We start from the raw sequence: 27,678 nt of genomic DNA, 5'->3' as shown, positions 1-27,678 counted from the left end.
ATTCTCCATCATTTCTCCATTCCTTGAGACATTGAGGAACTTCTTAGTTGAGATCTAGGAATCTCTTTCTGGATTGAACTGTTACCTCACTCCCAATGGGAAAGTTCCTCCAGTCTGTATTGTCTGATAGACAATATACGTACGTTCTCTAATTTCTATTTGATACCAATTTGAATAAATGGATTCCTAGACTAAGTTCTATGGGTTTTCATTGTGGAACCAGTATTTAATTGTAGCCCAGTACCCTTTATCTCTCAGGAGATAAGAATGACCAAGCTTCTGAGTAGCCCCAAAGATCTCTTACTTCCACTCCTAGCAGAAAATAGATTTTCCCTTGGGAAGGGATGTCTATTCTGTTTTTTGTCAAGGCTTATGATAACACCCCTAAGCTCAAATGGAGAGGGCAAGGTGTGACAAGGAAATCACTTTAAAAGACTGATATATATTAATTTAAGGTCGCCAAGGAATTCAGCTATGTAATTCCTAAATGAAAACTCAAGTTTGCAGTCAATCTTTTATGGAGTTTAATTACAATAGGAGGAAGAAAGGAATTAGAGATAGAGAGAGAGAAAAAGGGAGAGAAAGGAATAGGGCTTAAATACCCCTTCTGTTTAGGCTGGGCCAAAAGGCCCAAGCCCTTAGATAGCTGGGGCAAAGAAAGGAGATCAGTCCCTATTACTCACGTGACCAAAATGGAGAAACAGTCTCAGAGGCCCCCACCTTCAGCTTCCTTCAGAGCAAGCTTCTCAGAGTACACTGCCACCACTCCCGACCAACTCCTCAAAAAAAACCTCGAGTCTTCAGACCCCCCTGATCTTTAAGGAAGCCATCCAAGTTGCCTCCCCTCAGTTCTCACATCTACCAATCACTGTCCATCAATTTCCCTGTGCCAATGGAGGCTCTAGCTTAACCCAGGACCGCCCAGAGGCTTTGCACATGTCTGTTGAAGGTCATATTTTCAAATGATTAAATCTTTGCTCCTTTGCTACAGCCCTTTCTAAATCCTGTTAACCTGAGTAGGGTAGAGATTGGAACAATTAAATTTTGATCTAGGCTGCAGCCCTTACTCAATCCTGTTAGGACTGAATAGGGTGGAGATTGATTCCAAGTATCTCCATTGTATCAATTCTAAAATCAATCATGATTCAAAGAAATTCCTGTTCTACGCTTAAGCATAGGTCAAAGTCCTTTCCATTGTTCAGCAAAAGGTTTCTGTCCTAAAGTAATCTGAAGAAGGGAAGAGAAGGAACCTCCCATGCCAATGGGGTTCTCATTCCAATAGACTATCAGTAAGAAATTTTCCAAGTATGAAATATCCCAATGGTGAAATTTCCAACATTTATAAGTCTAAGGAATTTTGAGGTTTACAAAGGTCAATACCTCACAATATGTTTCACCCTTCACTGTTCAACAAGTACTTTAATCACAACATGCCAGATGCAGTACTAGGTGCTGAGAATGACTGATTCAACTAGGAAGTATGGATTCATTCTTTTTTTCCTTACACATCCTGAAGGACATTTCATTAATGTCTTCTTATTATGAGATCTACTCTATTAGAATAGATCTACTAATTTGTACTGTTATGTATGCCCCTCGTCACTTCTATAACCATAACTTTATTTCTTTTCCATTCTAAATGAATGTGAAGTCTTAACTTGAATTTTATTTAACAATGCCCCACCAATAATGGAGAGGCAACATAGTATAATGAATAGTAAACTTTGAAGTCAAGAAGAGCCAGGTTTAATTGTTGCCTCTGACATGGACTAGTTGTCTATCCACAGACAAGTTATTTAAACTCTTAGTGCCCAGATAATTCTCTAAGACTATAAATTATAGATGAATTGTCAAGGTCTATTGACAGAGGAACACAGACTGATGAAATTATGAGTTTAGACAAAATAAAAAAGGTTAACTAATATAAACATAATAAACATATAAATAGATATATACATATATGTATATTCACACACTCCAAAATATAAGCATACTTGCATGCTTATATTTATTAAATTTACATTCATGCTACATATATTTAAAATGTACTCATCTCTTTTATTAAATGGAGTGGAAATTGTTTCATTATTTATACTTGCATCTCACTGCTAAACCAGGAACTTAATAAATACTTGTTGATTGCTACATATACTCAAACCCATTCACATACACATAGACATATATGTATATACACACATATAGTAAAGCAAGGTCCTGACTCAAGTCATTATCCTTTTAGTTTAGATTCATGTTACAATGAAAAGAGAAACTCAAAAAGTATTCAACAAATTTTAAAAGGAGTTTTACTTAGCCAAAATAAGGAATGAAAATTAAACAAGGATAGTGCACCACCTAGCTCAAATGGCCACCTCCCCGAACCCCAGCCTCTCATATGGACACAAGTCTGGTCAGAATGCAAGGGTGTGGTGAATCATGGAGTCTTAATACATCCTCAAAGTATGAAGGGCCTGGATTCCACATAGATGAGCCTTTTTATGCCCTTAGCTGACCAGAAAAATCATATAAATGTGGCCAGAGGCCAATGGGAATATACTTAAAAGAATCACAGCTTGAGCCTTATTTAACCATCTAGGCCAGTCCAGATGAGATGAGTCCAGAGTGACTCTTATATATATAAGGGAATGTAACATATTTACAAAAATACACACACACACACACACACACACACACACACACACACACACAATTTAATACCCAAATGAAGGAGTTTTTGTCCTTTCTCCACTATGGACCAAGTAGGAAGCTAGTAAAGGTCCCTTTTCAGAATAATGTTTTTAAATGTATAAAACAAAAGGCATAGAATTACAAATGAAACCAATTCTATTTTAAAAGAGCTATCAACCATTTTTAAAAGACTGTACATTTTTTTTAAAGTTCCCACCCCACTAGCTAAGAATCCCTTCTCTAAAGTCTCATCTACCTTGGAGGGGCCATTTGTTTACTTAAAAGCATTATAAGCAAGACTTAGCTTCTAATCAGTTCTGTTGTCTTAGAGAGGCTTTGAGTTGTGCTCTAGCAATAGAGTCTGCTTTCAGAGGACCATCCTAGTTAAATGTGGAGGAGCACTTCACCACTCAACTAAACACTTGGGACTAGACACGCCATCCCGCCAAACAAGAAAAATTACAGAAAGGACTTCAGTCGTATGCAGCCACTTCCCAATCTGTGGAGATTGGTACAGAATGATTGAGTATAAAATTTGTCTTTTTTTCACCCTAGCACAATGCCTTGCTATCATATATGCTTAATTGGATTGGATCGAAAAAAGAGGGCAGCATATGGTGCTGAAACTTGTCCCATTTTTAAACCATGTTAAAAACATTAACTGTTGATATTATAAATGTGAGGTGCTTTTCCAGTAACCACCAAGTAGACATAATTCTGGAGGAACTAAATCATATTAATCTTGATATTCATGCTACAAATGAAACCAAAAGGCCAAAAGAAATTGCAGCTAAATGGGATGGCTCATAGTTTCCCGTTGGAAAGGCAAATAAAGTTGTCATTTTTCTCATGTGCCTAAAATACAGAGCTTTGGGTGTTGTCAGCACTTAATAAATACTAGTTGAATTGAAGCTGCTTGGATTAGAACATCCATTGCAAATATAAATATGATTTTCAACAATTAATAAAGGTGAAGTAAAAGATGTCAGCTCCATTTGGAATAAGGAAAATGAAAATAAAAGTAAAAGCATATATCAGATTTCCTCATTTTAATAGATGTGATAGAGGTTGGCACTAGAGAAAAAAGTGCCAGACTGAAGAGTATGTGAAATTGATCACCTCGATGGGGGAGGGGCCCCAGGAGTGAATTTCCTGAGGAGAGAAGACTCTGGTGAGGAGAGCAGTGAGGGTCTCTCCATCTTGAGACTTGGAAGAGAAAAGGTGGATAAAGACTTTCTCCTGAGGGTTACCCACTTTTCCTGCTGGTGACTCTGGAAATCTTTCCCCCCAACTCTTCCCAATTGAAGGGACTTCCTGAAGAGAAACCTGAGCAGACTTTACGTCAGCTCCTGTTGCCCAGGGGTGAGTCAACCTGACTTTCTCAGGGGGGCTCAGGCTGCCAAGGCCTGAGTTCCCCCCAAATTTGAGAAGGGAGGAAAAGGGTTTAGATAGAGACAGGGACCCCTTCTCCCCACTTTCCTATTCCCGTTCTTCCCTGCCCATTATTCCTTTTGTATTATCTGATTGAGTTAACATTAAAGTTATTTGTTCCCTAAGCTGAGTGTGAGTGAGGGATTGAGGGGAGACCTTTTGGTCTCAAGTAGTGGAGGGAGGACTAGAGGGACAAAAGCTAATTGGGGAGAGCAGCTTTAGCTAAGGAGGGAAAGCAGAAGGGGTAAAATCTTCAATACCCCCTCTTCTCTCTCTGAGCCAACCTGTTGCATCTGCTGTCTCCCCTGTACCCTGCTTTGTGGAAGGGGGGTTCTCCTCTCTCCATACCTCAGAGTCCAAGCCTCCCCTCCCTTTGGGGCACATTCCCTTCCCCTCTCTTTCTTTATCTTTTTTAAAGATAGTTGGTGCCCCAGATTTAAAAGGACCCCATTTATTTAAAAAAGAAAAAGCTTTAGTGACTGTCACCAACTGCCATAAACTGTCAGTTGTCACAACTACGGAGGCGAGCAGCCTTTGTCACTGACTCTATGGGGAAAGAGAACTGCCACTCTGGTCAGTTACAATATTGAGGGAGAGAGGCTGTACTAGGGCTGTCAGCGATGGGATCTACCCATCTTGGATCCTATCTAGCTAGACGCATAGCTTGTGGGGACAACAACCATTTTCTAACTAACTCCTGACAGTTAGAGCCTAGAAAAGATCTAATGGGGAACATGTAACAACTAATACTATGGTTGACCATGCTAGGAATACTTGCCATTTATTGGGGTTACTGCATCATTTATAATACAGTGGCAGGGATGATAGACAATGTTCTGGAGATATTAACCAATATGACTATGGGATGGATACAGTTGCCAATGAATTATCTAGATGTACATTATGTCTGGCAAATCATATCCCAAATCTATGTTGTGTTCATGGCAGACTAACATCTTAAAGAATATCAAAGCTGTTGCTAACCTGATCTTCCCAAAGAAAACTGTGCATGCTCTAGTCATTGATGAAAGATTAGAGACACTGTTTGGTCAGATCCCTATTATAACTGAGATATACCAGGATTACATGCAGAGAAAACAAAGCATGGGTAAGGGAACCGACGAGGAGACTGGGGACATTATGGGACAGACTGATAAGGACTATGTAGCTACTAATACTAATATTGGGACACCATTAGGTGCAGTACGGGGAAATGACTTTGCCAATAATATACAGACACCAACTAATGCACCTGCTAACAAACTTGCAAATGCATCAAAGGCTCAAAAGATTATACCCTTTGGGGTACGTTCCCTTCTCCTCTCTTTCTTTATCTTTTTTTAAAGACATAGGTTAATAGTTGTTGATTGTTCCTGGACCAGCTAATGAGAAAGGGAAACTCATTAAAAACATTGTTAAAGCTGATTACAAGTGAGAATTGGAATAACTTCACTTAGGGAGTTCATCTTTAAAGAAGATATAAGCCAAAAAAAAAACCTTTTAAAGTAGTGAAAACAGATATACAGCACCAATCCAAATATAACAGTAGAATTGTGTCTATTGGGTCCAGACAGTAGCCCTTCTTCCACATCAAAAGGGAGATGAGGTTGATCTCAAATAACCTTGATACCCTTTATTATTTGCCAGGAAACCTCCTGCTTTATATATACACCCTCCCTTTATGAAATCTAGCTCTCAGCAAAGAATCTGATGAGCCTTGAGTGTTTTCCATAGGGAATTTGCATTTATTTATTATTTTAGACCCTTACCTTCCATCTTAGAATCAATACTATGTATTGGTCCTAAGGCAGAAGAATGTTTGTAAGGGCTAGGCAAGGGGGATCAAGTGACTTGCCCAGGGTCACACAGCTAGGAAGTGCCTGAAGTCATATTTGAACCCAGGACCTCCTGTCTCTGGGACTGGCTCTCAATTCACTGAGCCAGGCCAGCTGCCCCTGGGAATTTACATTTAAAAGGAAATAAAGGCTTATCTCTAAATTTTCATAGCAGAAATTTTCAGAAATTCGGAGAAGGTAATAGAAATATGTAGCTTAATGTAAAGGAACAAAGAGGAAGCTTCTGAAGCCCCAGAAACACCAATATGAAGGAAGTTCTGCAATTGACACTACTCTGCTCTCTCACATCTTCCACATAGTTGTCATTGCACACTGGAAAGCGTGCTGGACCTTGAATCAGATGAGCTGAGTTCAAATACCATCTCTGCCACTCATGATCTGGGCAACTTTGGGCAAATCTCTTAGCTTCATGGAGTCTCAGTTTCCTCATCTGTAAGAAAACAGAATGGATTTGATGATCTTTAAGATCTTTTCTATACCCTAAATCTACAACCCTTTTTCTATACCCTAAATCTATAACCCTTAAGGCTATCATTGTATATACAATGGTGATCAGCTTACAAATGTGATGAATGCTACAGATTTAGCTGAAATTTAGTGCTTTCATTTCTTTTCCATATCTGTATGTTCCAGAACTTTTAGAATTTGCTATTTTTACACATAAAACACCATGTAACATAAATACCAATATAGCATATGGAAGGCCATTCTGGAATTAAAGTTTATACTTGAAGATAAGATTCTACCTCAAAACTTAAGGTTCTTTCCATAAATGGAGCTCAACACCCCAATTTCCAGTAGGACTAAATTGTACTACGGATAATAATTATGTTGTAACCTATTTAAAATACATTTTAGAAGCACAGATCTTAAATAATCCATCCAACCTTTTGCCCGTTGAAGTTTAAAATTCTCAGACTACTGTTGATTAGCCCCCAAAATGTATAATCTTAATAAAAACCATAAATTCTAAAACTTCTCCTTCAAAGTGCATTCTCACAGGAACAAGGACAAGTTTGGAGGTTTTATCTTTCAAGCTGGCTAAACTTAGGGTTGCTAGATCCCAAATAAACACAGACTTTGGGGTCCCCCAGATTAAATGTTGACAATCATAATACTATGCCTGTGTTCTCTATATTTTTTGCAAGAACTCCATGTATATAGTCTTTTCAATGCCTTGCACCCAAAGCTATCTCAAGCAAAATCTGGTCATTTCACATATCCCCCAACATTTTTATGTAAATGAAATGACAGTAAAATGAACATCAGCTACAACTCTGAATGGGGGATGAAATGGCAAAATGGTGCCCCAAAGTTACATGTGGACAGAGAAAGGGATAAAGATGGTCTCATTTACTTTGTCAAGATGGTAGTAGAAAACTTAAGGGTTTAATATATGTAAAAGAATTGCAGGGCCATTTTTTAAAAAGCACCAATTATCCAAATCAACTATTTTCTTTCATCTGATATGTTTCTTTTTTTAAAACCCTTATCTTCTGCCTTAGAATCGATACAGCGTATAAGTTCCAAGGCAGAAAAGCAGTAAGGATTAGGCAATAGAGGTTAAGTGGCTTTCCCAGGGGTCACACAGCAAGGAAGTGCCTGAGTTCAAATTTGAAATCAGGATCTCCCATCTCTAGACCTGGCTCTCCATTCACAAAGCTTCCTAGCTGCCCCATCTGCTGAGTTTCTAAGTCATTGCCCTCTGCTCCTGACAATGTGTATCTATATGAAGTGGGATGGAGAATCGAGGAAACTGTGTGGAGAAGGCTAATTTTCCATACTCTAGAGACACCTTTGCATGGAAACAATTAGGTATTCATTAAATATTTGTTAATTTAATGTGTTCAGATGATTATATCTCCTAAATAACTATGTAGTAATATTTAGAAATATTACCATTTCACTTTCTATTTAGTTATTTCATCTACCCTCATTTTATGCATTCCTGAAGGATAGCCTGGTATACTAGATTGAGCTACAAATTTGTCAAGAAGACCCCAGGTCAAATCATACACACACACACACACACACACACACACACACACACACACACACACACACATACACAGAGGAACTGTGCGATCTATATGTTGCCAGATAACCCTTCCAAACTATAAGATACAGAACAGTTTCTAAGCTGAATTTGACTAAGGGAATTCCTCATCCAAAATGCCTTCTACCAATTAAGCCACAGTTCTGGAATTGTCCCATAGTTATTTAAAATCTTTATTTTATGCACTGTTATGTGACTCAGTGGATTGAGAGCCAGGCCCAGAGATGAGAAGTCCTGGATTCAAATCCCATCTCAGGTACTTCCTAGCTGTGTGACCCTGAGTAAGTAACTTAGCTCCCATTGCCCAGACCTTATTGCTCTTCTGCCTTGAAAAGAATACACAGTATTAATTCTAAGAGGGAAGGGAAGGGCTTTTAAAATGAAATAAAATAAAATCATTTTATCTCTAACTTAATCTTATGAAACTTTTTGCTTTTCTTCTAGAGTTTCTCTTTCCTGAAAAAATATTCCCTTTCACTTACCAAATTCCTGTCTATAGCTTATTTTTCTCTACATATCTAAAATAAAATATCCTTCTAGGGGACAATAATAGCCTTTTGTGCTTTGGATTTCATATAGTATTTGTATATCTCTTCTGGGCACCTATCCTGCATTATTTCGTATTATAGGAATTGATATATGTATGATATTCCTATCCTGAGCTCCAGGAGTCCAAGGACAAAGTTTTATCTAGCATATAGTGTCTTAAATAGCATAGACCTTATGCCTACTTTTTAAAGTATTTGCTGAATTGAATTGAGACTTTGCTTCTTTCTTGCTTCCATCAGAAAATGAGCACTAATTGAGTATAGTGACCAATCTTTTTTAGAAACACTCAGAGTGAGCTAAGGTTGAACAGCCATTTGGCTCCCCAAGATATCCCAGGAGCAGACGAGGGAAAACAAGCACAGTTCCAATGCTCCTTCTTTCTCATTAAGGAAAATCAAATTCAGCATTCGTTGAGAAGTCATTAAAGTATCCCAGGCATGTGAGTCTTGGCTATGCACTATGGAAAACAATTGTTAAGCAGCATTTTTATAAAATCTTCTGTTTGACTTTTAAAGACCTTCCCTATCTGCCATCTGCTTAATTTTCTAGTCTTTTTACACTTTGTTCCCATCCACATCCTCCACAAACCAACAAGAGGTCTTATTGAAGTTCCCAACTCCATGTCTTTTCACTGCTTATCCCTCATGCCTCAAAAGGTCTCCTAACCTCCATTTCTTGGCTTACTTTTACTTACTCAGTTCAAATTCCATTCTCTTTAGGGAGCCTATCCCAGTTTCTCTCTCCCACCACTGCTAATGCAGTCTCTCTAAGATTACCTTCCTTTTATACATATATTATGTACGTGTATATCTATATCTATATCAATCTGTCTATATCTAAATATGTTCAAGTATCTATAAAAATGTATGTCACATATCACATAGCCATCTTTGCCTGTAAAGGTATATAAACTCAACTCTCCTATCCCTTGGAGAGGCAACCCTCAACATGCCTCCTGGATAAATAGATGGATAGATGAATGGATAGATAGATAGATAGATAGATACATACATACATACATACATACATACATACATACATAGATACATAAATACATAGATACATAGATAGATACATAGATAGATAGACAGATAGAAAGATAGATGGATGGATGGATGTGTGGATGGATGGGTGGATGGTTAGATGGATGGATAGATAGATAAATAGATAGATACATAGATAGATACATAGATACATAGATACATGCACATTCCACTTTACATCTGCTACCCTGCTTGTTCTCAACTCCATGGATCAAGTATCTTAGAAAACCAACTAAAAAGCTAGTGGAAATAATCAACAAATTTAGCAAAGTTGCATGATACAAAATAAAACCACATAAATCATCAGCATATCTATCTATCTATATTTTTAAACCCTTACCTTCCATCTTAAAATCAATACTGTGTATTGGTTCTAAGGCAGAAGAGTGGTAAGGGCTAGGCAATGGGGGTCAAGTGACTTGCCCAGGGTCACAAATCTAGGAAGTGTCTGAGGCCAGATTTGAACCCATGACCTCCCATCTCTGGGCCTGACTCTCAATCCACTGAGCCACCTAGCTGTCTTCATCTGATTATCATTTCCAAAGGTAGTGGCATTGCCAGATTAGTTAAAACCAAAGGTGACTCCTTAAGACATCATTACTGGGCTTGCTACAAAACCTAACCTGGGCTCAATTTTGGGAATTCAAGACTTGAGGTAGATCTCTTTCCTGATCTTTCATAATTCATAAGGTCATAACTTCAACTCACCCAAAGTAAAAGAAATGTAAATCATATCCCAAAGACCACTGGTAAAGGGTTATAACAATATTGAAGGAGATTGATGTTCCAAGCTTGTTTGAGGGGTGTGAAGGAGTTGGTAAGAGAGAGAAGAGAGATTCATTCCTTTTTGAGTTCAAGAGTCTTTTTTAGTTTCTTCAGCCTCTTCAGGCTTTATAATCATTTCAAGTGTTTCTGGCTTCCAATTCCAAGAGAAAAGATTGAAAATGCCAACTCTACTTCAAATTGCTATAGGAAAAGACTACAGGAAGAAGCCAACATGAAAAGAGCTGGTAGCCTCCACTGGGTCTGTCTTCTTATCTTTCTGTACTAGAGACTATATAGATTGTCCTCCTTGAGTAAGATCCAGGACTTTTTCTTGGTTTAGCTAAGTTACCTTGCTCCCAGTGGAAGAGTTCCTTTACCCTGTACTGCCCAATATATATTATTGTATGTATACTTTCTCCGATTTCTGTTTGTTTGTTTTACTATTTTACTTGGATAAATAGGTTTCTCTGATACTTCCTTTTGTGGAACTGGTATTTGAGTCAAATCTTGTACATAAAACCACCCATCCCCTAATTAGTAAATAGTGATCAGAAATTAAATTGAACCTGAAAACCAGATCCCCATGACCAGTGTTGGCAAACATTTTTTAGATCCCATGCCTCAAAACTACAACTTTAAGTTGCCTGTGAGCCCCACTCCATAATTCTGCATTAACCCAGACAGTGGAGAATGGAAGTGCTTACATTAGATGGCTGGACAGAGGGGATGGGCATGAAAAAAATGTCCTCAGTTGTAGAAGAGAGGCAGAATGGATCAAGCCCCCTCTCTGCCACCTAGGCACCATGCCAAGCCTTCAGCAACCCAGTACTAGACTAATTATATTTTTAAAAATAGGTAAATATAATTTTTCCCAATACATAGTCTCTCAGAGGACAGAGTAGAGTGACCAAGCTTTTATGAACAATCTCATGTTTCCCCTCCCAGATGAAATGAAAGTCTCCATTGGAGAAGAACCTGAAAGAAGAGGCTAGGGAAGTCTACTCTTCCTCCCTTTAAGCCATACGAACACACCTTATGCTACATGTGGAGGACTGCCACACTGTCCAAGGCAAGCAAATAAGCAAAGCCCATCATATGCCAGGCTCAGCTAGAGAGTGTCAAAGAACTCTTCACTTAGAGCATTTTCTTTCCTTTCTCTCAAATACTAACAGTAGGAAAGTGACAACTGAGAAAGAAAATAACTGAAGCTCAGATAAATACTTTTTGAATGCATCCCCAACTAATCTAAATAAAATACTTTTCTTCATCAAATGTTTAGCAGACTTGAACTACTCATAGAGTGTCTATGCAGAGTTTAACTTTCTCCAAATCACTCCCATTATATGACATCACACCTCTCCTTGAAACAGATTTCCCCTCTTTGACATGATGAATTATATCAGTGGCATTCTGAGCATGCCCATAAGGAGTAGGTTCAAAGATTAATCCTGTTATAATTTGCATATATTTTCATAGCTTTTCCTTACTATGTAATGTGAGCTTTTTGAGGGCAGGGAATTTTTTTTGGCCTTTCCTTTTATCCCTGGTAGTTAACAATAGCTGTCATATATTTAACATTTAATAAATGTTTGTTGACTGACTAAATGGCAAGATTTTAGTGATATTATCAATCCTAGTCAAGGGCATTTGGCTCATCCAGGAAAGCCTATGTCTTTGGCATGATCTATTTATTGGCTTCTTCTTGCTTAGAAATAATAAATTGTGTAGATATATATGCAAACCCAACATCAGAGTTAAAGATTTTAGAAACAATTTAAGTATTTAAATACAACCTCCTAAAAACAATTCTAGTTGGTCTCTAGAGCAATCATGCCCAACCTATAACTGAAATCTACTCATTTAGTGGTTCAAGGGAGAAATTTAATTGACTTGCTCCCTTGGAATCCCCTTTTGTTGGCTGGTCACTTAGGACTTGATTCTTTTAACCTTTAACTACCCCCATTCCTTTTAAAGTTTTCTCCCTCCCTTCTCTCTCTCTCTCTCTCTCTCTCTCTCTCTCTCTCTCTCTCTCTCTCTCTCTCTCTCTCTCTCTCTCTCTCTCTCTCTATCTCTCTCTCTTTCACATACACACACACACACACACACACACACACAAAAGCCAGTTTCAAAAGTCTTAAGTTCAGCATTAAAGCAGTGAAAATATTTGGCCAGGATTATAAAAGAAAGGATAAAATATACTCTGTTTTCTTTTCTGTTACAATCCCTGTCACATGAATAGATTCTTGATCTGACATTTTCTGTTCTCATTGCCATCTTTTTCACAAGAACAGGTTTTTTTCTTTAAAACACATACACACACATACACTGACACACATTCACATACTCTCCATGCTGTGAAAGTCAGCAGCCAGCTGTACTATTCTGACCTTTTTTATGTTCTACCATTTGACTGGACAGCCATTTTTGTTCATTTTTAATAGCACTGGTAACTTAGGAGAAAGCAGTGGAATAGCCAGTCAATAAAAATAGAAACTACATAAAAGGCAAGAGCAGTGTAGCTTACTATCTTCCATGGATAACACAAGCATTGAGATTCTCCTGTCTTCTTCTTGTGACAAAAATGGCAAAAGGAGAGGGAAGAAATTTAAGAAGATTGAGAAATGGTACAGATGACTCATTCCTATTGGAATCCTCACATTGGAATTTCTTTGGTCTTAGAGACAGATTTGATATTAGTAGGACATTTTCTTGGTATTTTAAATAAAACTCAGAAAAAAGTGAAGGACCATAACAATCCCCAACTACAGATTGATCAGTGTTGCCCCATCAATTTGTTTATGACTTGCTTCTTACCCATGATCCAAAAAGAAAGCATCATCTTCACCATGCAATAAGATAGTACAGATCTGTTCAGACTGTAGGCTTTTCTCTCACATGAGTAGTTAATAACTGCATCCGTAAATGGATTGCATCTGTATGGCTTTGACTGAATCGGACTACAACAAAAATGTTGAATGACTAACTGCTGAAAAGGGGAAGGAGAACATCACTGGTGCTCAGATCATTTTAATTAGTGTAGACACCAATTTGGGGAAAAAAACTGAATTTGGGGGCTGGCAAAATCCTGATTGGTTGTCTATACTATTCAAATTAAACATATCACAACTTTTCTCTCTCTTTTGCTTCTGGACATCATATATATTTGTCAGTACATCACTCATAAATGAATTTTCCTTTTGCACAAACTAAGATGTATTTTTTATGGTTTTATTGATGATTTGGGATTTTTACAGTAGACATTCCTAAATATATCATCAAGCATCACTATCACCATCACCACTACTAAAATCAATGAGACTTTCCTTATATTATACTTGATCCACATGGGTGGCCCTATCTGACACTATATAAAACATTTTGTGTTCTCCTTTCTTTTGAAACAGGAGAAACACATTAATTTATCATCAGTTCACCAAGACCAAAAGTGATCACTACATTTACTTGGAATTCTACTTTCTTTTAGAGATCTCTTCATTCACTTTGTTATGATAATTATGTATACCTTTCGCTTGGGTTTGCTTTCTTAACTTTGCATCAGTTCATAACATGTCTTCCTTGGTTTCTCTGAATTCCTCTTAGCAGTGATTGTGTTTTGTTTTTAACTAAATCTGTGTTTCATAGAAGAAAAAAAACTGCTTGATCACATGGGTCAATGGGGACATGTTTGGGGGTGTAGACTCTAAAGGATCACCCTAATGCAAATATTAATGATATGGAAATAGGTCTTGATCAATGACATATGTAAAGCCAAAATATGGGCTTTAGCTGGAGGTGGGAGCAAGAAGAGGAAGGAAAGAACAAAATCATGTAACCATGGAAAAATATTCTAAATCAATTAATAAAATAAAACTTTTTAAAAAATCTGTGTTTCATTGGCATATAAAGCTCCCCATGAGGAACTTTCTCTACCAAAGATCAACACCTTCACTGAAATTTATACTCAGAGTTCCCTGGAGGAATGAGAGACTTGCCCAGGTCACACAACTAGTATGTGTCAGAGGCAAAACTTGAAACCAGGTCTTCTCAACAATGCCACAGGGATTCTCTTGCTATTTCTTATGACTCAGTCACTTGATTTATTTTGGAGAGGTAGAAGTATGAGTGAGAAAAAATAGTTTTTCATAGAAAAACAATTTTAATTAAAAAACTTCATCAATGAGGGTTATCTTTTTCCTAGTTATTTGAACTGCATAGCTTGGTGGCTCATACATATGCTTTAGAAAAGTTCCTTTGGCATACTTTACTGAGACCACTGGGTCTATGGCTTGAATTCCGTTCACTAGAAAAAGAAGACAACATACAACACACTACTATAGTACCCCCAAGTGTCACACGGGATAGCCATTGAGTATAGGTACAGCCTATTTGAAAATTTGGCAATCAGGCACCTCAGTGGGTCAAATGCCACATACCTGGAGTCAATAAGACTCAAGTTCAAATCCATTCTCTGACACTTGCCAGCTATGTGTTACCTGGGCAAGTCAATAAATCACTCTTTGACCATCTATCTACCCAAATGTCAACCTCTGGTTTTTTGACTGACATTTTGACAACATTCATCGAGTTCACTGCTTATTTTGGCACCTTATAGGTGTGTGCCTATGTTATTAAAAATGCCAGTATCTGTTCTCATGCCAAGTAATTAATTCCTTTTTTAATGAATCTGTAGATCTGAGGATGAGAAGCAAGCAAGATACCTAAGGATCAAGGACTAAACTGACAGCCCTTCAGAAAGCTGCCAGTATTTCAGGATGTTAAGAAAGCTTTAACTGCCTGGGAATGTAGTCAAAGCAACTGCGGAGTTCATCTGGCATGGCCAACTCCTTGGAGCAAGCTGTCTCAATAAAGGCTTGCTTTGGCTAATTCAGGAAACTACCAGAATGATGGTAGCCAATGTACCCTCAGATGGGGGAGGAGAGTGACAAACTTATCTTTTTACATTAAGAATTTACCTTTTTTTAAAAGATATACTTCTAAAATCCTGACCAAAGTACCATAGTGGAGTTTTGCCCCCTTTAGTTTGGTTTGGTTTTCCCATGCCTATGGAGCTCAGATGACTTTGTTTCCCAAAGAATGGTCTAAAATCCATTCCCAATGGATCAGTCTATTTCAGAGGCCTTGGAGAACCTGCTTGGAAAGTGTCAACAAGAGGGGTCAAAAGTCACAACCATAACCAGACAGGCCAGACACTAGGAAATCTGCTATACTAGCTAGAGGTCAAGTTAAATCTTTACAGCTGTTGTATAAATCACTTGGGCTTTAAGACTCTCAAGCTTTTCAAAGGCTATATAATAAAATTAGCCACATTATTATAGTTGACTGGTGTCAGAGTTAATAGCCTCTAGACATTACAATAAGTAATAGCAGTTCCTTTCAGTCGGTCATTCCTTCTTATACTTTTGGAAATAAATATTCTCTTCTGAAGCACTCTTATTTTTCCTGTGCTGTATTTTGAAAAATCCCCCATGAATACTTTAGTATCCTTCTCACTTGCTAGAACTAAACTACATTAAATGGAAAAGTAAACTTGTTCTTTCTGTCTGGTTTTTCTGGCTCCTCCTTTGGGGCTCATGTGAAAGAGAAAGACAAGGGTGTAGATCTCCATTAAAAAACAGCCCCAGGGTAAGGAGATTAGTGTAGTTCCTTAGAAACACAACCCCAGCCAGAGAAGTTCCTTTCCATTTAAAAACAATCAAATCTGAGCAGAGGGTAAGCAGGGGTAAGGGGCCTGTAATCATAACAAGAGTAGAAACATTTGAGACAGATGTCTCTGAACCATGCCTTAATGCCCTGTACAAGGAAAACTATCAAATATTACTCTGAGGTCTTGAAATAGTTAATTCTTTTCACAGAAATAGACACTCCCAAACCAAAGCTCCCCTAGTCCAGTAGCAAAAGTTTGAAAGATGAACAAGGCTAGATAGAGGGCAGACAAGTGTTGTCAATGGATGTGAAATCCCTTTCCTGATTTCTATTTATCATTCATAAAAATCCATAACCTTTAGGAAGCTTATTGCTCAGATTAACATATTTGGAACTTCCACCAGCATAACGAAAGGAAAGAAAAGCTAAGGGTGGAGAAGGATGTATTTTAGCCTAGCAATATGTAGTTCAGAAATGTGTTCTACCATATGTTATTCAGGCTTAGGCCAATCTTTTTTTTTTCATTTTTTATTCTAAAATAACTTTATATTTCTTTCCCACTTCAACATTTTAAGCAATCAGTCTTAACACAAGTAAATTATTTCAGTAAGTCTGGAAGTTGTTACTATTTGCTCATAGGTGCTCACCTAGCTCAATATTTTGGACAAAGTTAACTAGAAGTGATGTTTGCAGGGTATTGAACATCCAAAAGGTCCAATCCACTTTTTTTTTTTATAATGGGTCTCCCTATCTCTCCCAGGATAGACATGCAGGAAATATTCATAACTAGTTCCTACTAGTGATCAAGCCTGAGGTCTTTGACAAGTTTATTTCTGAGCTGTGCTAGTTTACCTCATCTTAGGCAATCTAGTCCACATCCATCACTCCTATCCCCATCTCTCAGTCATTATTATGATGCCAAACTAAGTGTGGACAGCAGATATATGTATATCTGACATAACCCAATCTAGTTCAATACTTTAGAGCTCAAGGAATCCACAGTTTCAGCGTCCTCTATAGCAGAAATTACAGGTGGAGTGCCCCTACAAGCTGTCCCCAAAAGAACCATCCTGAATCAGCTTCAGAAGATGTCTTTAATGATCCAAAGTCATTTGATCTACCATAAGAAGGGTAAAAGAAATGAAAGGAAGGAAGGAAGGAAGGAAGGAAGGAAGGAAGGAAGGAAGGAAGGAAGGAAGGAAGGAAGGAAGGAAGGAAGGAAGGAAGGAAGGAAGGAAGGAAGGAAGGAAGGAAAGAAGGAAGGAAGGAAGGAAGGAAGGAGGGAGGGAGGAAATCTTTCCCTTCCATAAGGGAAGATCCTTGAGGGGAAGGACTGCTTTCATTTTTGCCTTTCTATTCCAAGTGCCTAGCATAGTACTAGTATATTAACAGACTTAATAAATACTGGTTGGATTAAGTTGAATTGCTTTAGAAAGGAATTGTTGCCAGATTGATCACTTTTCTTCCCATGTTTCCATTGCTTCCTATCTCTATTTGGGGTCAGAAAATAATGTTTTTGACCTTAACAAAGTATTAAAGATATTCTTGGGTTTTATGCTATAATTTTTTTTTTACGGTCTTCAAGATCTTTACTGCTTTTTTGTGCTCAATTCTCTTAAACAATTTATCTATACAAATTTAAATCACTTCACTATATCTCAGGGATGATTAAACAGATAGAGAAATTCACAGTCAAAGGGACACTTCACTTGCTATAAGCCAGTAATACTGCAACGCTGATTAAGTTTCTTATTGCCAACATTGCCTATCAGGCCCTTAGGCTTTATTTACACAGTACTTTATTTCTATTCCATTATATCACACTATTTAAGAAGGGAGCATCCTATCACTACAGGAGCATCCTTAAAAAGGGAGTATCCTTCCATATCTATGGACCATAAAGATTAAAAATGAATCTGAATCTGAATCAATCTTATAATTTGACAGATGAGGAAACTGAGTCTTGTATAAAATATCTTACCCAAGGATAGACAGCTTAATAAGCAACAGAGTCAAAATTCAATTCCCATGGCTACAAAGGCAAATAAAAGAGAGAGAGAGAGAGAGAGAGAGAGAGAGAGAGAGAGAGAGAGAGAGAGAGAGAGAGAGAGAGAGAGAGAGAGAAGGAGTCCCTGCCCTCAAGCAATCCACAGTCTAATGTGGGGGGAAGCATATAAACAACTGGGTAAATATCAACTATAGATATTTATAGATAACTAAGTAGATATTTGATCAACTTAGCAGCTGAGTGGCAGATGGTTAGGAATGGGGGAAAGAAACTTAGGTGAGAAGATCAATTAGAAAAAAGGAAAGAATCTAAAGGAAAAGTGGTGAGGGACAGAATTAGGATTGTGGTAGATAAGATAAAGGAGATTTATGATGATAACATATGAACAAGAAAGCTAAATATGTGGGTGATGTCAAGATCAAGGATATTGCCAGTTCTGTGTGTAACTGATGTCTAGTGAAGCAGTAGATCATGAGAACAGAGTAGATGAAGAAACTAAGAAGTTAGAATATTAGAAGGAATCTCAATATATATGATGAAGTCTCCAAGTATGAGATCAGGAAGTGAGGAGAAAGATCCCCAGGAGCTGAGCTCATTGAGGAAGGAAAGATAATGGCCTGGAAGCTGATGGATAACAGCTATCAGAATCTGAATTGGCTCGCAAATTTTAATAACTTTAATACAAGTTTATCACAGCAGAAATTAGCCCCTTTAGAGACGGGGCGGTTGTTTTTGTCTTTGTATCCCTAGCCCCTAACATAGGGCCTTGCACAAATTAGATACTTAATACAAATTTACTGATTTGAAATAAGCAGGTTTGGTCCCACAACAGTATACAACATGCTAATGTGCAATCCAGGAAAGATCAAAGATAAACTAGGAGACTGTTGAAATAATTCAAATAATGGGTACAATGAAAATAGAGGGAACGAATATTTGAAAGGGAAAAAATGAATTTAGTAACAGTTGATGTGGGCAATGAAGGAAATGATAGAGTTCTTCAAGGTTTTGAACAGGCTGATGAGGAAAATCATGTTGTGTCTGACTTTGATGAAGAAGTTAGGAAAGATAATTATTTTAATGGGAGAAGAAAAGTTTGATTCTGGGTACATTGAATTTAAGATAATTGAAGGACATCCAGAAGAAACTGGCATAGGGAAGAAAGAGATAAACAACGAACTCATATGGAACAAATAACAAATTCAGAACCCTTGGAAATCAGTCAAACCAGTTATTTGGCATCTTGTTGCCCCAAATACTTTAGATAGTGATAGTGGTATTGGCATTATGTAGACATGCTCTGATTAAACTATTTATCTTCACCTGTCTTCACAGTATCACTTTTTGACCCCTTCATAACACAGATGCCTCTGTGCTCAGATGAGCAACCTTTTGCTATCCCCTTCTGAGGATCAATTAAGGAGATAGATCCCAAAACAAGAATTGTTAATGTGTGGCCTTAATTTTTCAGTTAAACTAGATCCTTTTCAAACTCTTTAAACATATCCTTTTTTATCAATAAAGAACAAGAACCATTGCTTGGCATAGTTTCACTTGCAGTGAAAACTGAACTAAATGTATATGCTAAACAATGGCTACATGTTTTCTCTGGCTTTCAGAAGAAAAGATATTACAGTTTTTCTTAGCTGCTCCAAAAACTTCAGAAATTGTTCAGTAGGCAATATAAACTGAATAATTAAGTAGAAAAGTATCTACTGAAGGACAAGAAGCAAATGACAATGGTCAACATGTGAATAGCAATCTAAAGTTGGGAAAGTGCTTTTAAACACATTATCCCTTCTGATTCACACAATAATTCTGTAAGGGAGATATTATAGGTTTGATTATCCCCATTTTACATAAAAGGAAATTTTAGCCAAACCTTCTTAGATGATGGGTCTAGTCACCTAGTTATAATATGTAAGTTTCCAAGGCTGGGACTGGAACTCAGATGACTCCTAACTTCAAGTTCTGCACAGTAGGTAAAGTGATAGATTTAGGGTCCTGAAATAAAATTTGACCTCTGACATTGACTAGCTATATGACTCTGGGCAATTCGTTTAACCTTCTGTGCTTCCGTTTTCTGTTCTCTAAAAGGGGTAATAATAGCACCTACCTTGAAGGGTTAGTGTGAGAATAAAACTATAGAATATTTATACAGTGCTTTATAAAACTGAAAGCTCTATATAAATGCTAGCTATTATTATAAAATCTAGTTCTCTGCATTATGCCATATTATCTCTGAATGGATAAGACAAATGGATAGTTTTGTTGATTATTTTCCCTCAGTTCACAGAAAAAAGACTTAAGAGAAAAACACAATTAAAGAGGAAGTTAATCAGACTTACTTGACATTTCAATTTGTTCAATATGTTTTACTTAAATATGATGCAAATCAGCTTTTGTTGAGAACCTATTAAACGAAAGGCATCATAAGCTTTTACTGACCACTCTATATAAAAAGCAGTACTACAACCAAGAGTCTAATGGTGGGTAATAGAAAAAATATAAACACTGAGGATCTCAAAATATCAACTCAGAAGGTTACCTGAGTTCTAGCTTAGTCAAGCCAAAGATAGTGAACCAACTTCTAGCCCCAGTCCTGCTGCATTTGTTTATCATGTGACCTTGGACAAATTATTTAAGCTCTCTGATTTCTCTCTAAACTAAGTTTCCTTCTTGCTCTAAGATCCTGTTATTTAAACTAAACAATAAAAAACAAATCCATTCTTTCATTATATATCCATTAGGCAAATTAAAGCAATCAGGCACCTGAAAAAAAATGACATCTGTCTCACCCTCCACCCTTTTCCCTCACTTTTTTCCCCCAATTTAAACATTATTTTATTTGGTCATTTTCAAACAATATTCCTTGGAAACAAAGATCCTTTTCTTTTCCTCCCCCCTCCCACCACCCCTCCCCTAGCCAACACATGATTCCACTGGGTATCACATGTGTCCTTGCTTCAAACCCATTTCCATGTTGTTGGTATTTATATTAGGGTATTCATTTAGAGTATCTCCTCATTCATGTCCCTTCCACATCTGTAGTCAAGCAGTTGCTTATCTTCAGTGTTTTTACTCCCACCATTTGTCCTTTGCTTGTGGATAGTGTTTTTTTTTTCTCCTAGATCCCTGCAGAATGTTCAGGGATGTTGTATTGACACTAATGGAGAAGTCCATCACCTTCGATTGTACCACAGTGTATCAGTCTCTGTGTACAATGTTTTCCTGCTTCTACTCCTCTCGCTCTGCATCACTTCCTGGAGGTTGTTCCAGTCTCCATGGAATTCCTCCACTTTATTGTTCCTTTTAGCACAATAGTATTCCATCACCAACATATACCACAATTTATTCAGCCATTTTCCAAATGAAGGGCATCCCCTCATTTTCCAATTTTTGGCCACCACAAAGAGTGCAGCTATGAGTATTCTTGTACAAGTCTTTTTCCTTATTATCTCTTTGGGGTACAAACCCAGCAGTGCTATGGCTGGATCATAGGGCAGACATTCTTTTATCGCCCTTTTGGGCACATTCCCTCACTTTTAAACCACAGACTCATTTTTAAATGAGCATACAAGAGGTGAGAAAAAGAGTGGCTGACATTCATTTGAAATAGGTCTTTCATTCTTTTCTCAGATTTCCCCTTCTGTACCTCCAGTCATACATTTATCTAAAAGTATCTTCACTACTTCTGAGCCTCCTGGTCTAGGTCACCATATTTGCATACTAGGGTCATATAAATTGTCAAATAGAACAAATCTATTCTGTTTTTGTATATGGTGTGCACTTGGTTCAATAGACTATTGTTTTTCTGGAGAAATCTTACATTTTAAAGAATCACCGAACTCTCACTTACATACTCTTAACAATGATTCACATTAAGAAAAAAAAAGAAAGAAAGAACAAGGAGTAAAAGAAGCAAAAACATTACAAGAATACAAGCATCCATACTGAAGTCATACTCAAAGAATACAGTTTCCAGTGATATTTAGACCTTAGGCAGGAGCTTCAGATTTCAGTGAATAAGAACAGATGAATCACTTGGAACTGCAGTTTTAAACTAGTTTTCCATGTTTAACTCTTTGGGTTACTGAGTAAATCATGTAAATTCAAATAGGACCAAACATATGTGTATTAGTTCAAGTGCTACCACACACAGTTTGACCCCTCTAGTTGCTAACTTCTCCCCCAAAATAGTTTTCCCCCCACTTTAGGGGCTTAATGCTTCCTGAATTGAAAGAAAGAAAGAGAGAGAGAAAGAAAGAAAGAAAGAAAGAGAGAAAGAGAGAGAGAGAGAGAGAGAGAGAGAAAGAAAGAAGGAAAGAAAGAAAAAAGAAAGAAAGAAAGAAAGAAAGAGAGAGAGAGAAGAAAGAAAGAAAGAAAGAAAGAAAGAAAGAAAGAAAGAAAAGAAAGAAAGAAAGAAAGAAAGAAGAAAGAAAAGAAAGAAAGAAAGAAGAAAGAAAGAAAGAAAGAAAGAAAGAAAGAAAGAAAGAAAAGAAAGAGAAAGAGAAAGAAAGAAAGAAAGAAAGAAAGAAAAGAAGAAAGAAAGAAAAGAAAGAAAGAAAGAAAGAAAGAAGAAAGAAAGAAAGAAAGAAAGAAAGAAGAAAGAAAGAAAGGAAGAAGAAGGAAGGAGAAGGAAGAAAGAGAGGTAGAGAGATGGATGGATGAATGGATGGAGAGACAGAGAGAAAGAGAGATTAGTAACTGTTGAAATTACACATGAATGGAGAATTGAGATGATTCAACAAACATTTCTTTAGGACATTCCATGTGCAAAGGACTATTCTAGCTCCTAGGGAAGTCAATTAGAAAAAAAAAAAAACTTGCCTTCACTGGGCTTACATTTTCCTGTGTTTCTTGTGCAAAATTAGATTAGTATAGAGAGTTCCCTTGTAAGGTTACCCTCTACCTATAAAAGATATGAAGCTGTTTTGAAATTTTTATTCCTAGAGATTTACCTTCCGCACCCAGACAGTAGCATCATAGGTGAAATTCAATCTGGGTCATTCTGACTCCACCATTAACATTCATCATAGTATAGCATGTTTCCTCTGTAATTAACCAACTTATTTATTATTATTATTATTATTATTATTATTATTATTATCTATATCATACAGAGAGTGAAACATATTATTGAGCAAATAAAAGGGTATGGAGAGAAACATACCAATCTTCACTTTATTTTGTCCATGAATTTTTCTCATGTAAACAAAATGTATTTTCTTTCACAACATAATGAAGATGGAAATATGTATTTATAAAAAACACATGTATAACCTATATCATATAACTGCCTTCTTGGGAGGGGGGAAGGGTCGAAGGGAAGGAGAAAATATGGGTCAAAAAAATGTCAGAAAACAATATAAATTTTATTAACATGTAAAAAATTCATTTAATTAAAAAAATAGATAGGGGAGTTTGACTGCTTTTGTCAGACTACATAAATTGATCATTTTTTTCAAGTAAGTTTTAATTGATGTCAAATTGATGTAAAAACAAATTGATTTTGTTTTTTTAAATCACCATAGTTTCTCTCTCCCAATATTCCCTTTCCTTCTCCTTTCCAGAGAGTCATCCTATATAACAAGTAGCATTTTTTCATGATAAAAAAAGAAGAAAAATTCAACATAATTGATCAATACATTGAAAATGTCTGAAAATGTGGGCAGTATACAACACTTGTGAACCTCTCACCTTTGCATATGGATGATAGGGGAAGACATCTCACATCTCTTCTTTTGAGCCATGCTTGCAATTTATAATTTTGCAACATTCATTTTTGATCTGTTCTCATGTGTACAAGTGTGGTTATTGTTTCCATTTTTATTATTATATTTATGTTGCCTATTGTTTTCTTAGCTCTGTTTACTGTATATCAGGTCATTCAGATTTTTCCATGCTTCTCATAATCATCAATATCATTTCTTAGAACACAATTATATTCCATTTCATTCATGTATCATAATTTGTGTAGCCACTCCCCAATAAGCAGGCATCTAATTTGTTTCTAATTCTTTATTACAAAAAATGTGTGTGTGTGTGTGTGTGTGTGTGTAGAAAGACAGACAGAGAGATATTCTTCCTATTATCTACAATTTCACCATATAATTTCTCTGTTCACCGTTTCACTCCATGAAGATAGATGGAAGGAAAATATAGGTCAGGGCTTAGGACATTGCTTAGGACAGTGAACCATCTGCCAAGTAGCTTCTAAACAGACATGACCAAATTGCATTGCCTTTGTGAAAGACCATAACAGGGAAAGCTCACTATTGCTCACAAGCAGGATCCACTGAGCCTATTCCTCAGACAAAAAGATTTTTGATGGACTTGAAAGGCCACTCACTAGACCAGCTTGACTTGAAACGGACTCCACATGCAAGGGACTACACAAATTTTTGCACTTTAATCAAGATCTTGTTACATTCCTTGATTCTCTTATGTCTTGGGGGGAAATAGTGAAACACAAGCCCAGAATATTTCATCAGCTATTTCGTGCCAGACCAATTTTTTTTTCAGTTTATATTTAGAATACTTAGATTGGCAAGGAGCATTGAGACCATACCAAAAATAAGATCTTGTATATATTATAATGCATCCATGTCACACAAATTACCCAAATGAAGAGTCAGGAGGAGTTTTCTTTACAGTTTATAGTTTTTCCGTTTTGCTTTGTTTTTTATCAAAATATACTGGCTCTGAGGAAATGTTTTCATAGATTGACCTTCCCCCTTTGTAGGTTAAGGAAGGGAGAAAAAAATATCTTTTTCCTTGTTCCCTTGGTCTATTCCTAATTAAAAACTCCAATTAAATTATGTCCCATTGCTTTTGCTCTCTCTGCTCCCCCATTCTGCCGACTCTCCACCTTCTAGCTTCTTCCTAAACTGCACCAAGCCTTTTGTTTCCAATGTAGATAATGGGGCCTTTTCAACATCCTCCTTCATCGCACTCACTGAAAAGCGATTATCCCAGAGCCCTTATTTATTGGCAAATATTCCTGTATTTCATTTGGGCTTTCATGTGCTTCGCTGGCAATCCGTGACAAACTGTAAAATTTGCCACCTCGCCCCAGAACAGCTTATGAAATCTGTCAGCTTTCTGTATAATTTACATGAGCCTTAATTATGAATCAATGTTATGTTGTGTTATGAATAGAGGTATTCATAGTTAATGCTTTCAACATGCAGTAAGCAATATCGCTATTATCTCAACGTTGTTCATCTCCACCACTACTTCTTCTGGATGACCACTCTGCTGAATACCCAAACACAGACATTTTACTTAATCTGGCGGTCAAGGGGAAGGGAAATGATGCATGTTCTATGGAATTTTTACATTGCAAATTTCTTGCCAGAGAAATGAAAATCTCCAGGGACTGTTTGTGACTGACACTATATTTTATCTGCACACTGAAACAACACACTTATCAAATGAAAGAGAAGAAGAAAAATTACAAGAGATTTGATCTCCTTTATAGCTTCTAATAGTAAAATACACTGTATGATTAATGAACCTGTCAGTTGTAATGGGAAGAATATGTAACAAGTAACTGTGCATTACTCGTTGGTGATTTTATCTTTTATAAATTCAGCCATGTGTAGTGTGATAAGATTAACTCTTTACATTTTTAAGGTAATGCTCTAAACCAAGTTAAGATGCTGCCTTCTGTGTTTTTTGCCTCCCTGCCAATTGTTAATATGAGTTTTAAGAACATGTTTCCTTCAATCAATAATTACTCAATTAGCAGCTTATTAAGTTTATGTGTCAATAAATCTCACTACCAGGTGTTTGAGGTAAAAAAATAAAAAGCAATACTAGGGCATTGTGGGCATGTGGAATACTTCTATGAGAAAATTTGTTTTTAAAATGTGTTCTCTACTGGATTTATTAGCCCATATAATATTCATAGAATTCATACCTAGACATGTAACTACCATTACTCAGAGATATATGCAAGGCTTAAATTGGGAAGCATAAGGTATTGAGATTCTCACATTCTATCAGATTCAGTACTTTTTTAAAAAAACCACAGAAGGAAGTGGGAGTTGGCCCAGAGGAAAAGCAGTTGCTGGAATGGGGGCATCTAAAAAGGATTTTTTTTTTCTTTCACTACTCCCTGAAATAGGAAAATGTGTTCTGAACTATTCCTTCTCTGGAGAATTCAAAACCTTTTTTTTTTCTTTTTCCTTGGGATTTTCAGCATTAAAATCCCAGGCAAATAATACCAATGACCTAGGACAAAAGGCCTACTAGATCTAAAATATTCTCACCACTACTAGTTTGTACTGCCTGACCTGAAATCCTAAACTTTAGGGTAACCAAAAAATCGTCATATCCTCAGGTATACATAATTGGGAGCTTTATCTGCTTTCTTGACTATTTTCATTCATTTTGAAACCCTATGCAATGTGATCTACCGAAAGAAAATTTCTGTCTCTAAGGTTAACAATTATCTTTTATTGTTAAATTCATTGGCCTTCCCTTCTTGGCCTTTTTGTTTATCTTGATAGTGTTGAACATTCCTCCTGGATAATGTCTCCTCACTGTTATGTCATCATGGTTTTCCTTTTATTTATCTAACTTCTATTGTTCATTCTCTTTTCCTGGTTCATCATCCATATTCTCCAACCCTCCAAGCATGGATGTCCCCAAGGTTCTCTCTTGGGCCCTTTTATCTATACTATCTCTGTCTGTCTGTCTGTCTGTCTGTCTGTCTGTCTGTCTCTCTTTCTGTCTCTGCTTATCTGCTGTCTGTCTGTCCTTCTCATCCAATCAGCTCCCATGGGTTGAATTTTCATTTTTATTCAGATGACACAAAAATTTATATACCCAGGCTTTACCTGACTACTGAGCTCTAGTCCTACATCATAAACTGGCTATTATGTTCCAGAGTGCCTTGAATTCAAACTGATCTTTTTGCTGTCACATCAAATAGATATTCTATCTCTCATCAGAAACCAGTTTTCAAGGTATCCCAAAGAGGAGAAAATTCCCTCCAAATGTAAAAGATCACAAGAAGTATTATTAGCCCTTCTTCAAACAAAGGTCACTAAGAAGATACTCACTACCAATTTTATGTCTATTTTTCATCTCTATAAGGACTTAATGACCATGATACAGATCAAGGGTATCCTTGATTCATTTATTAAAAGAGAATATGCAGACATTCCCATATAATTCTGTATACCAGAACAAATCTTCCCAGTCACACATCTAATTAAGAAATACAAGATATCTCTATTTGTTAATTGTGTATTACCCCACCAAAAAAGCATTTTAAACAATATGAATATTCTTAATATTCTTCCCCAATAAGATGGATCCAACACACACACACACACACACACACACACACACACACACACACACATACACATACACACATTTGGAGCAGACCTGTAATTTTATTGTTGTAAGAACTGTCATTAAGGAAACTCCTATCATTGCAATATGAGCTCTACTTGGCAATTTATATTCTTAGAAAGTTGCCCTGAGTCCTGAGAAGTTAAATGATTTTCCCAGGGTCATGTGGCCAGTATGTATAAAGGGCAGGACTTGAACCTAGTTCTTCTTAATGCCAACACCGGATCTCTACTCTATAATATACAACCTCTT

The sequence above is a fragment of the Monodelphis domestica genome, chromosome 3 (assembly GCF_027887165.1).
Source record: "Monodelphis domestica isolate mMonDom1 chromosome 3, mMonDom1.pri, whole genome shotgun sequence".
In the NCBI taxonomy this organism is placed as follows: domain Eukaryota; kingdom Metazoa; phylum Chordata; class Mammalia; order Didelphimorphia; family Didelphidae; genus Monodelphis; species Monodelphis domestica.
The sequence above is the reverse complement of the archived record's forward strand: the minus strand, read 5'-3'. Positions refer to the sequence as shown.